The 13,622-nt window shown below is 37.7% G+C and overlaps 1 long non-coding RNA gene across 1 annotated transcript; it reads left to right on the forward strand.

Annotated features, from left to right (window-relative positions):
• Positions 1-8,215: 8,215 nt before the first annotated feature.
• Positions 8,216-11,599, forward strand: LOC124720087. The gene is made up of 3 exons (XR_007006058.1): positions 8,216-8,665; positions 8,869-9,010; positions 9,133-11,599. It is a non-coding gene; the product is annotated as an uncharacterized LOC124720087 (long non-coding RNA).
• Positions 11,600-13,622: the final 2,023 nt, after the last annotated feature.

Here is a 13,622-nt window from a genome sequence, read left to right on the forward strand (position 1 = left end):
TGGAATGTTTTCTACTCCCGGGGACTTGTTTCGACTCAGGTCTTTCAGTGCTCTGTCAAACTCTTTACACAATATTGTATCACCCATTTCATCTTCATCTACGTCCTCTTCCATTTCCATAATATTGTCCTCCAGTACATTGCCCTTGTATAGACCCTCTAGATACTCCTTCCACCTTTCTGCTTTCCCTTCTTTGCTTAGAATATTATCCTCAAGTACATCGCCCTTGTATAGACCCGCTATATATTCCTTCCACCTTTCTGATTTCCCTTCTTTGCTTAGAATTGGGATTCCATCTGAGCTCTTGATATTCATACAAGTGGCTCTCTTTTCTCCAAAGGTCTCATTAATTTTCCTGTAGGCAGTATCTATCATACCCCTAGTGAGATAAGCCTCTGCATCCTTACATTTGTTCTCTACCCATCCCTGCTTACCCATTTTGCACTTCCTGTCGATCTCATTTTTGAGACATTTGTATTCCTTTTTACCTGCTTCATTTACTGCTTTTTTATATTTTCTCCTTTCATCAATTAAATTAAATATTTCTTCTGCTACCCAAAGATTTCAACTAGTCCTTATCTTTTTACCAACTTGATCCTCTGCTGCCTTCACTACTTCATCCCTCAGAGCTACCCATTCTTCTTCTACTGTATTTATTTCCCTCATTCCTGTAAATTGTTCCGTTATGCTCTCCCTGAAACTCTGTACAACCTCTGGTTCTTTCAGTCTATCCAGGTCCCATCTCCTTAAATTCCTACATCTTTGCAGCTTCTTCAGGTTTAATCTACAATTCTTCCATGTGTACAACCTTCTTTCATGATTCTTGAACCATGTGTTAGCTATGATTAAGTTATGCTCTGTGCAAAATTCTACCAGACATCCTCCTCTTTCATTTCTGAGCCCCAATCCATATTCACCTACTATGTTTCCTTCCATACCTTTTCCTACTCTCGAATTCCAGTCACCAAACACTATTAAATTTTCGTCTCCCTTCACTACCTGAATAATTTCTTTTATCTCATCATACATTTCATCAATTTCTTCATCATCTGCTGAGCTAGTTGGCAATAAACTTGTACTACTGTAGTAGGCAAGGGCTTCGTGTCTTATCTTGACCACAATAATGCGTTCACTATGCTGTTTGTAGTACCTTACCTGCACTCCTATTTTCCTATTCATTATTAAAGCTACTCCTGCATTACCCCTATTTGATTTTGTATTTATGATCCTGTATTCGCCTGACCAAAAGTCTTGTTCCTCCTGCCACCGAACTTCACTAATTTCCACTATATCTAACTTTAACGTATCCATTTCCCTTTTTAAATTTTCTAACCTACCTGCCCGATTAAGGGATCTGACATTCCACGCTCTGATCCGTAGAATGTCAGTTTTCTTTCTCCTCATAATGATGTCCTCATGAGTAGTCCATGCCTGGAGATCCGAATGGGGGACTATTTTACCTCCGGAATATTTAACCAAAAGGATGCCATCATCATTTAATCATACAGTAAAGCTGCATGCCCTCAGGAAAAATTACGGCTGTAGTCTCCCCTTGCTTCAGCTGTTCACAGTGCCAGCACAGCAAAGCCGTTTTGGTTAGTGTTACAAGGCCAAATCAATCAATCATCCAGAGTCTTGCCCCTGCAATTACTAAAAATGATGCTGCCTCTCTTCAGGAACCACATGTTTGTCTGGCCTCTCAACAGATAACCCTCTGTTGTGGTTGCACCTACGGTATGGCCATCTGTATCGCTGAGGCACACAAACCTCCCCACCAATGGCAAGATCCATGGTTCATGTATGATTTTATGACTATTATTTATTTCAATTTATCTGCTTTCCTTTCCCGAGTTTCCTCAGCTGTCATATGTGGCACAGCTGTTTCTGCCAGAATGATGGATTTCCATTTCCTTACAATTCAAATGAAGGTGGAAAATATACTGCTTAAATTAAACAAACAAAAAAAATATAGAAATTCCATAGAATGAAATACTGCGTAACTGGAGCTTCAGTAGTTATGTGAGGCTATTTGTCTGTATAGAGGCTGAGAAGCTGGATGGCAGCATTGAAGTGCAGGAAGGCTTGCAGAGGTCCAAATAATAATATTATTTTCAGTGTGTGGAAATTTAATTATGAATGACATTTTAGTTAATTAATTTTTACAAATAATAAAATGTTTACTGATAGAGTGAAATGAGGGCTTTCAAATAATTTAAGTCATTCTGGAAATAAACAATTGTTAGCTCACAATATGTTCCTGAGCATATGGCTTCTGAATAAAGCAAATTACAGATTTCTCTTAAAAGAACACATACAATGTTTACATTAGCAGAACTCAGTTAAACTGACAGATAATGAATTTTACTGAAACATCACTTAAATAGGAATTTTGGTGCTTTGTGCAAATGTGGTACATCCACAACCAGTAGAATATAAAAAAAAGAAATAAGAAAGTTATCTAAGTAGTAGATGTATACAAAATGCAGTTACTCCAACTTTACAAGTATCAAGTTCGTCAACTGTAAAATAGAAGTACGTATTCTACTGTTCACACCTTATAAAAGTGAGTCTACAGTTCTCAAATCCAAAATGGTGAATTCATGTCAATCAGTGTTTCTGAAGCTACTGTTGATTGCTTTAGCACTGCAGATAAATCTAGCTACATTATGAAAACCTACCAAATTTGGGATAGCTTTAACCCAGCACACAGCTGCAAGATCATGAAGGGAACATGGCATTAAAAAAAATGCTGTAAAATAATAATAGAGTACTTGTGTACGTAGTACACAGAGCTACAAAAGCAAACTTAAGAGAGTGGCATACAAGGGCAGTCAAATATGAAAAATGTGGAAAAATGTAAGTAAACTACTCATTAATAGTGAAGTACTTGCCATAGTTGTTAACACATTTATTCCACTGTAATTGCCTTACAATGGTCAACGCCTTTGTGGAAAAATGTTGCCAGACACACACCTCTTTATCTGAAGCAAAGGGACAGCCATGAATGTCTTTCTTCAGCACTTTAAAAATATGGAAATCACATGGAGAGAGATTGGGACTTCATGGAGAATATGTGTTTCCCAGCAAAACTTCTGCAACATACTCTATACAGTCCTGGCAGGCATTTTACTGGCAGGCTGCTTAAACTATGATGCAGAGTTTTGTCTGGGAAGCTTTCACACAACCTCCATACAGTCCCAATCTCTCCTCATGTGATTTCCATATTTTTGGAGCCCTAAAGAACCATTCTTGGTCATTCATTTGGTTCACACCAAGAGTTCATAGTACACCACAAACATTTTTCCATGAAGCGATTGACCATCTTGTCTCACAGGGGCGTAAATGTATTCACAGCTATGGTGATTAGTTTTGAAATACTAAACAGTTAACTTCCTTTTTTCCATCAATCTTGTTTTATGGAGTTTTCATCTTGTGTACTCTTTCTGAAATTTTGCATCAGTGTAACCATATATATTACAACAAAGAAAGATGAATGTGACAGGTATCAGGTCCCATACAGAGCCAATCACAAAATATTCTGATTTTATTCATCACTTTCAAATTATTGTTTAATTCTGGTATGTTAACGCAATGCTAAATCTATAGTGGCAGATAAATGATTAGGTTGGGATTTCTTAATTAATACATACTAATATAGATTTTTGCATGTGAGCAGTGCAAACTTTCCCCTCTGCCTCCAACCCCTCCACCACACAAAAATTCATGAGACCTATTTTGTATATCAGTTTCTTTGAGTGGCAGCGGCAGTGTGCGTAAACACAAACACACATACCTGGCCTCAGCATCTGGCTGCCAAGGCCAGAATGTGAGCAGCAGTGCAAGACGCTAAAAGTCTTCCCTTGGCAGCCAGAGACTGTGGCCGCATCTGCGAATGTTGTGTTTGTGTGTTGTGTTGTGTGCTGTTTAAATCTAATGAAGACCTGTTTAGCTGAAAGCTGTGTTTGACAGTCTTTTTGTTGTGCCTATCTGCGAATCAGCGACTCCACTTTGTGGTGGGTAGCAACTATCCTTTTCATAAAACTGTCTAACACATATCTTCATGTTTCATTGCTGTGACAAGACGAAGCAATCCAGGTACAGTTACTGCCATCACTATTCTAAACCAAACAACTGCTTTGGTTGTTATAACCAGTGCTCGATATGTGATGGTATGCCATACTGATACCTCTGACAAGCCAAAGTACTGGTACCTCTTCTTTTTTATAAATCAAGCACTGGTCATAACTGTTACTACTTCAACTTGTTTTATTCGAGATCATGTCACATCCATAAGGTCAAACCAAACTGAACTTATCTAGTAGGAACTGTTGTAAATAAGTGTTCATTTTCATAACCCATTATGTACTCTCACAGACTGATCAATCTGAAGTTACAAGCAGAGGAGAGGTGATGCATGGAATGAATCAAAGAAAAAGAACTGAACACATGCCAAATAGGAAGCTGTGTATCACTGGCCGAATGTGTTACAATTAGCTCATTATACCGTCTTTTAAATATATTCAAAGTGAATCTTTGATGAGGCTCAAGTTGCACTCTGGCACAAATTTTCACATGTCACTAATATACCTAGTACAGCTGATGTCTAATAGTTCACAGTAAGCAAACAAATTTTGAATAATTTAATATAACAACATTCCATGCAGAACCAATCACAACACAGATTCACGATTCTGTAATTACTTTCTGTGGGTGGGGACGGGAGCAGGGATTGTGAACAACACATGTATAAGATGGGACAATACAACATATGTAAAAGACATACCGGTAACTCCTTTTGCAATAAACAAATTTATTTTACTGCTGTTGTTTTTAACATGTCATACTAAAAAATCACATTCACTGCAACAGTAACTCCAACACAAGAGATACACGTATCATCCACGTCAGTAAACATTTTATGACATGGGTTTTCACAGTGGAATGTAAACCATTTCATTTTCTTAAAGTGTATCTATGATACTACTACAGACAGTGATATAACATTATTAATATATTACCAGACACATTAATTTGACACAGATGGTAAAATAAAAATAATGATCTTGGGTACTGGCTGTTGCCTGTCTCTAGTAACCATCCCAGAAAATATAGGGTGTTGGCAGAGAACGTTTGGTTGTGAAATCCTGTAGTCACTCTGTTGTGGTACTGGATTTGCAATGTGTTTCTGAAAATACATCAGAGATATATTGAATGAATTATTGCATATTTTAAGATAGAACCTGGCAGTAATGGAAAGAACAAACGTGAGTGGAATAACATCATTAGATGTCAAATTAGAATAACAGTAATACATGTCAAATTAGAAAAGAATTATGTATGTACTGATCAGCAATATGAATTTTGTATGTAGAATACACAACTCTGTGGCCAATTAGGTGCAATCATTTTCAAAAAACTCCTACATTTAACTACATATTAAGTTGTTAAATGGTGGCACATTTAGTCAGCTAATCTGATCATGTATTGCATTCACACTGCAACTGGACAGCTGAAGATAGTGATGCTACGGATTTACCGACACTCATTATATAGGTACGTGTTCTAATATCACCTTCACATTATATACATTTACTAACATTTCTTGACATAAATAAACCATCACAATTTCAAAAGAATAGAAATTTATTCTACTCATTCATCATCCCACCAAGAAGGTGAAAAGGAATAGAAATTTCTTCTACTCTACCACCAAGGAAGTGAATCTACAGGGAGTAAGTGAAGGTAAACATTAACAAAAGACAACCAAACATTTTTTAAGCTGTACACTATATTAACAAGAAACTATCACAATACTGCTTAATGCTAGTTCTTTTTATGCCAGTTAAATGTGTTCTAGTGAATTAGAAAGAAAGCTGCTGCTACTTCAGTTACATTAGTTACCTTCAGGATGCCTTATAGGAAACATGATATTTAGTTCATTAATCAAGAATTTTTTAGAAAAAACGGTAACCTACATATGTAATTACATAGGACAGTTTACAGCACACTACCTGCGATCCACCTAAAGTAGGAATGAAATCCTTGCACTAAGACAATCAATGGAAGGAGTCACTACTGAGGTATTTTTTAAATTTTCCTTTGAATTTCCTGAGATAACTAATTTCTTGTAGTATGTTAGATGGGAGCTTCTCAAATATCTTCATACCATAATACATAACTTTGTTAAATCTTAGTTAAGGATGCAAAGTTTACACAAAAGTTATATTTCTGTCTTGTATTGATAGTGCAGATCAAATTTCAGCATGGAATGATTTTTTCACAACCACACTACCCCTTGATTAAAGTAACTGTGATTGTGGGAGTGACTAAGAGTCAGCCAACTGCTGTTCTTTCTTGACACCTATGTGCCCACTATAATGACTGATTTTTAGGCACCACACAGCTTTCTCAGCTGCAGTACAATGCACAGGAAGGCGAGAGCCAACTGTTGCTCTATCCACAATCCCCACTGATGTACTTCCCACTGCTGCTGACAATGACAACAATAAATCTGAACGTATGTTTTGCTCTATTTGCATTGCATGCGCAACTCTTGCTCATTTCATGTGGAACGATGTAAATAATGAATGACTCTTCACCACCACAGCTGTCTGCCACCCATGAGGTTATTTTAATCAAAATTTAGAAGAAAACATAACAATTGTTTATCACTAAGTCTGCCAAAGGTTCACAAAAGCGTTCAACAACAACCACAAAAGTTTTCTTATATAATTCACTAATATAATCTGAGAGGGGACGACAGAAGCGTCCGATCCCACGCGTCGGCTTTGACCCGTGACGTACGGGTGTTGTCGTGTGACGTCATGACGGCGCGGAGTTTGCCTTGTGAGTGTGGCGTGTTTGTAGATGTCGTCGTGTTGTGGTTTGTTGTGCTCTCTTGTGGTGTGTTCAGGGTTTTCGTTTGTGTGCTGTAATGGGCGCAGTTTGCTTTTGCTCATTATCCAGAATTGTTCGAGTGTCGGCTGTGTTTGTAGTGGAATTCGTTTCATTGAGTTAACGTTTTTGTGTTAAGCTTAATATAGTGTTGTTTATTGTAGATAGTGTGGTAATTTTAGTAAAATTTATCACTTGTTGTTTTTTGTTCAGGAATGGATATGACGGATGCCACTACAACAGTAGTAAGTTGCATACAACACAGCTATGAAACTAAATCTGCCGTTTATAACGTTCATGAGTACAACACTTCACGTGCAGCTTTAGTACATACGTCACAGTCTAAACAGATCCTATACATTTATATGCTATGGGAAAATACGATATTCTAGCCACAATCATTTTAACCGATTACATTTCCTGTTTTCTCTCTAACAATTTTGTGTTCCGCTTTTCGTCCCTTAGAACTCACAATACCACAAAGCCCATTACTAAATAGGATCTACTTGCCTGGATTTCCAAAGCTGTGCGCCGTCGACGAAAGAAAGGCTTACTGTAATTTAAATACTGGAGCGAGGGAAGGCGATAGTACCCTTGGAATTTCATACAAAAAACTAAACTATCATGCAACCATTAAATCGATGAAATTTACAGACTGGGCAGACAAGGAAGATAAACACGAAAATAAAAGAAAGGTGGTTGCTTTACTGTAAACTCGATATAGGTTTAAAACTAAGTTTCCGACTTCTTCGAAAGTCGAAGTTTGGAAATACTACCAGTCTACCCGATTTGACTCTTAGCTTGAGGAGTTGCTTGTTGGGAATTACTGGGAGAGAGAGGGATATATACAAATACGTCAGCCCCATAACGCACTAGCAAACCATATTGCAGTTGATAAGACAAATGTTGGAAGGAGAAGATATATTTCACGTATAGTAAAGCACTGAAGAGATACCGACACTCAATTTGGGCTTCCTATATAGGGACGGAATATACAATCCGTACCTTTCAAAAATGGAATCATTAAAAGTTGAGTAATATAGGTTACAGGAGAAAGTTACCATATCTAAAGAATACTTTACCAAGAAATTTTGTGGGTATGAAATATATTCTTCACAGACATACCAAGGGCGAGGGTGGTTATTGCTATTTTATTAGCAGTATAGAAATAAATACTTGATATGAATACGGAATTGTTTCTTACTCTCAATATTTTCGTGCTGAACTTGTAAAGTAAAATAAGCAGCGCTTGAATACTTCAGTGTTGCTAGGCGCTGCCAACAGATGTCACTGCGAGGCGCCACCTCAGAAAATATGGCGATCATTTCAGCTCCGTCTGCAATTCGTGACTGGCCGAAAACGAGTCGCATTGTAGCAACTACACCTAAAAACAAAGCTTACGCACACAATTCTGTGGGAGCTGTGACGTTAGCGTTCTGCAGTTGAACAGTGCTATCTGTGGTAGAAGTGGTGTTTCACGTTTGGAAGCGTGGTCACTGCATTGGTTTGTTTTCGTAGCAATGACTGAAAGCATGACTTTGTTTTTGTAACATTTGTGACGGAAATCTTGTTCTCACTGTCATATGCGATTCGGATTTTTATTGAGCATCTGCTCTAAATGCCATGCAAGTGCTGTATGCCCTATTGTAGGGGAAACTACGACAACGGTTTAAAAGTTAGCGTCTTTTCATTCCCGTCTGATGAAGCATTAAGATTGAAACGGATCGCTGCAGTTCGTAGGAATGACTGGGAACCCAGTAAACAGTTCGTTGTAAGTATCTGTAATTTAAATTTATTTCTATATTGTTACCCTTTTTAATACTGCTATGTCACAGAACTGAATATTCAAATCAATAGCTTATCTATAACGAAGCATAATACTTTTAAGCTCACTTTATGCAGTCCTCAGTTAGATTTCATTTGTCAGTTTACATTCTGCCTTACGTTAACAGTGAAATATATGCTTCTTTTCAGATATGTGAACTGCATTTCACTGCAGACGTCATTGAGAAAATTACCAGTGCTTACGACCCAAAACTGGCAAACTCTTTACAGTTTACAGCACCTTTGGACCGTCCACGTTTAAAGAAACGTTCGTGAAAATTCATCGTAAAGGGTACTTGTAATCAGTTTACAGATTAAAGTACAGGTTCCTTAATTTTCTTACGATATTGTTAAATGTCTAAGATCAATAAACATTGCTATTCGAATCTCATGTTTATCTCTCTCCATTTACAGATGCTGTACCATCAAAGTTGCTAGGATGTTCTACGTATTTATCTTCAAAACAAGCACCAGCTCGAGAAGATCCAGAGGGTCGCGAACGTTTGGGGAACCAAGCACTTGAGAAAGTCATTGAGCAGAGTGTGGGATCACACAAAAAATGATGGAGAAGAGTTCATTTGCTAGTTTAGAAGATTTTAAATCAAAATTATCTGATTGTGAAAAGCACAGTGACTGGGTCACGGGTGTTAAAGGATGCTCCTTATGTAAGTGTTGTGTGTCATGTTATAAATAGTGATTTAGTGTTAAGTGCATTTGTGAAGGAAGCTGAGCTAAATTGTGCTGGTAAGATTAAATTATCAAACCAAGTAAGTGATACTGGTACAGTTAGCAATATTTTGAAAGAGTTGTATGTGATGTTTCATATACATGAGGCTCCATTTGAGGCAAGTTTGTCTTGCATTGAAGACATTTTGGAAAACATGTAATAAAAATTACCAGAAAGTGAGCATAAAATTAAATTTTTGAAGGAACAAGTTTCATTTCCAAGATTTAATAGTCCAACACAGATTAGGTACGGGAGTGTTTCAATGATTTTATGGTCATTACCTTATTCTATCAGTCCACATGCATATGGGTTTTTGAGGAGTGCTTGTAATTTTTCCATTCCCGGTCCCAGTACTTTGTCAAAACTTTGGAGTAAAATTCCAACTAACCCAATCATTGAGCATGAGAGTGAGTTGTTTCTCAGTTACATACCACAAAAAGTTGGTGCTTTATCTGTGAATGATAAAACTGTCCTGTTGATGGATGAGATTTATTTAAAGTCACAACTTGACTATAAAGGTGGCAATGTTGTAGGTGGTGCTTTTAACACAGATGTGGTTTTGTGTGCAACTAGTGCTTATGTTTTTATGATCCAGAGTATGGATTCAGTGTACAAAGATGTGGTGCATATTCTCCCAGTTCACACAATTCAATTAAACTAGAAGCAGTGGGATTTGAGGTAATAGTAGTAGCTGACAATAATGCTATTAATAAGCAAGCTATTTCATACTTTTCTTCCCCCCCCCCCCTCCCTCCTAGTGTACAGATAAAATATGTTCATCCTGAGCAGACTTCTGCAGACCGCCCAATTTACTATTTTGTAGATACTGTACGCATTTTAAAATGTAAACGGGGCAACTGGGGTAACGAAAAGGACGAAATTTTGTGCTTTCCTTCTTTTAGTGATGGCTTGAAGGGAGGTCTTGCTTCTGTTACAGCACTGAAGGAACTACATTTACTAGAAAAAGGTGAACTATTGCAGTACGGCAGCACTTTAACACTTAAGTCACCATATCCAAATTCTTTTGAATGGCAAAATGTGAAATTAGCATTGCGTATTTTTAATAACATGACAGTTGTTGCAATGCAACAACTAGGTGCAAGAAAGAATTTGAAAACTGGGAGAGTATTGCCACATTTGTAAAAATAATAAGTCAGTGGTTTGATATTAAATGTTGAAACGCTGCTGAAGGGTAAAAGGCTAAGAAATGTTTACCAAGAACACATTACTCTCAATTCAAAACATATTCATGACTTTTTGAGAAACTTTCTCTTGTGGTTGTGTTCATGGGAAGATTGCAATGGAGGAAAGAAATTGACCAGAGAAACACACTTTGCTCTCAAACATACTACTGCAGCCTTTATTGATTTTAGTGAATACTGGCTGTGTGAGAAGAAGAGAACATATTTGATCTTTGGGAAAATACAGACAGACTGTTTGAAGGACAGGTTTGGGAAATACCGCCAACTTAATGGGGGAAGTTACTATGTATCGCTAAGCAGGTATTTGAAACAGAAGGAAAATTAAGGGTCCAGAGTATGTTTTCTCTTGTATTAAAGTGATGTTGTTAGACCTAATAATGTTGATGCTGCCTGTTGTAGAATCCCAGGCTTTCAAGATATCGACATCCCAGAGCTGTTAAATGTAGTAGTTGATGATAGTGATGTTGATGAAATAGACGAAAACACTTGGCCATTACTCCATTATATTGCTCACACCAAGTGCATCTAAAATAAATTGTCCATATTGTGAAGGGTTTGTAACATCCGAAGAAACAAGACAAGCAGATGATTTGATAATGGCAAATGACAGGGGGGTTTAACATACCCTAGCAGTGATGTAGTCACATGTGTTTCCTATGTATACTTAACACTACAAAAAATTCTTAAAGAAAAGGAAAAATTTGTTCCTGCAACAAGTAAATCAAAGAAATGTGCTTGTGAAAGAAGCAGCCATTAATGTTCCAAAATACTTACTTCTTGGTTTCCATTGTTTAAAAGGTCACACTCTTGAATCTATCATACATTGTATATTGACTTGCAGTGCAAATATTTTACTAAACTACTTTGTAAAACGAAAAAATGATGTGTGTGTGACCAAAGATGTAAGTATTTATAAAAGAATGAAAAAGTCTTGACATCTGACTCCTTGTCACAAAAACTTGTGAAATAAATGTTTTCTGGAAATTTACTTATTAAAGTGAAGCTTGTTAAGTATCACATGCCCCTTTTTCATAAGTTATTAAATGAAAAAACAATCCATAAGTTACGTAGTCGACACGTGTTCCATCTCTCAGTATATATCCCTCCATCGCTCCTATATATGACCGTGTAATACACATCAAAATTCTCGTCGGAACCTTGTCCATTATTTAATACACATTTTATCAATTTTCTTTGCACTTTTACTTCTTGTGATGGAAAATGTGTTGTGTATATTTAAATATGGCACGAACATTAATGTAAGGTTAACTATAGGTCCATATGTTACCACCACATTTATTAGGTATTTGTAAAGTCAACCGAATTATCATCTTTTACCCTAACGTATACCTTAGGATACGTTACTGATCAGTGTGTCGTCACAATCAAGATTTCAAGGGGGTGGGGTGAGGGGAGGGTGTCTGATATCAGTCTCCCCAACCGTTGTACAGCGCTAAGTAGCTTCTTCCACGCACTTGACAGTGGTTTGAAAAATAAGCACATCTGTATCTACTTGAGTACTCTGCAGGTCACATTTAAGAGCATGGCCGAAGATTGATCGAACCACTTTCAGACTATTTGACTACCGTTCCATTCTCGAAAAGCTCGCGGGAAAAACGAACACTTAAATCTATTTGTGCGAGCACTGATTTATCTTATTTTACTAAGATGATAATTTCCTGCTAACAAAATAATTTCCGGTTCAGAGGAGAAAGGTGGCATTTGGATTTCAGTGAAAACCACTCGGCGAAAAGGAAAACCACTTGCTTTTAATAACTGTCACCTCATCGTACTGATGACACTTTGTCCCTCATTTCGCGATAATAGAATAGGCGCAGCCCGTCTTTGAACTTTTTCGATGTCCTTTGTCAAGCCTGTCTCGTAAGGATCCGAAATAGCACAGTAATATAAGCAGAAGAGAACCAACAAGCGTAATGTAGTCGATACACATTGCAAAACCATGGAAAGTGTATCACATCGTTTCCTAGTTTTAGGACCCAGGAATCTGGCTAAAACCTCAGAGATGGAATTTTGAATGACTGTAAAAAGTTTAGTGGACAATAATCATGAGATTTCTGAAGATCGTATCCTCGCAGAAATTTCGCACATGAGAAGATTTCTGCAAGCTGGCAAAGTTCAGAAAGAAGAATCCATTTTTGGACGTCTTTAAGGTTCTTATAGTTCGTTTTTGAATACGGATTTTTCGAATCTGTTCCCATCCTCATTTTGGTGCTAAAGTTTTTCTGAACTTGGTGTGTTTCAGTAGTGTCACATCAAAGGAGTTATTTAAAATTCAAACTAATTAATATTATCATTGGTCTACCATGAGTCAAGCACGACAAAAGTCATTAACATATCCAGATGCCGATAGTATCGCGTACACACGGCATAAAAGGGCAGTGCATGGGCAGAGCTGTCATTTGTAAACACGTGATTCATGTGAAATGGTTTCTGACATGATTATGGCCGCGCGACCAGAAGTAACAGGCTTTGAACTCTGAACGGTAGTTGGAGCTAGACGCGTGGGGCATTCCATTTCGGAAATGGTTAGGGAGTCCAGTGTTCTGACTTCCACAATTTCAAGATTGTGCCGAAAATATCGAGTTTCAGGCGTTCTCCTCATCACGCACAACGCAGTGGCTGACGGCCTTCACGTAACGACCGAGAGCAGGTGTGTTTGTGTAGAGCTGTCAGTGCTAACAGAAAGATACACTGCGTGGAACAATAACAGAAATCAGTGTGGGACGGACGACGAAAGTATCCGTTATGACAGTGCCACGGGTTCGAGTGTGGTGCAGACCCCACAAAGCCATGGGCTCAAGTTGTCAACAAGGCTCTGTGCAAGGTGATGATGCATCCTTAATGGCTTGGGCTGTGTTGATACGGAATGGACTGTATCCTCTGGTTCAACTGAACTGATCATTAACTGGAAATGGCTACGTCTGGCTACTTGGAGATCGTTTGGCTTAATTCAC

The sequence above is a fragment of the Schistocerca piceifrons genome, chromosome 11, assembly GCF_021461385.2.
Source record: "Schistocerca piceifrons isolate TAMUIC-IGC-003096 chromosome 11, iqSchPice1.1, whole genome shotgun sequence".
NCBI lineage: Eukaryota > Metazoa > Arthropoda > Insecta > Orthoptera > Acrididae > Schistocerca > Schistocerca piceifrons.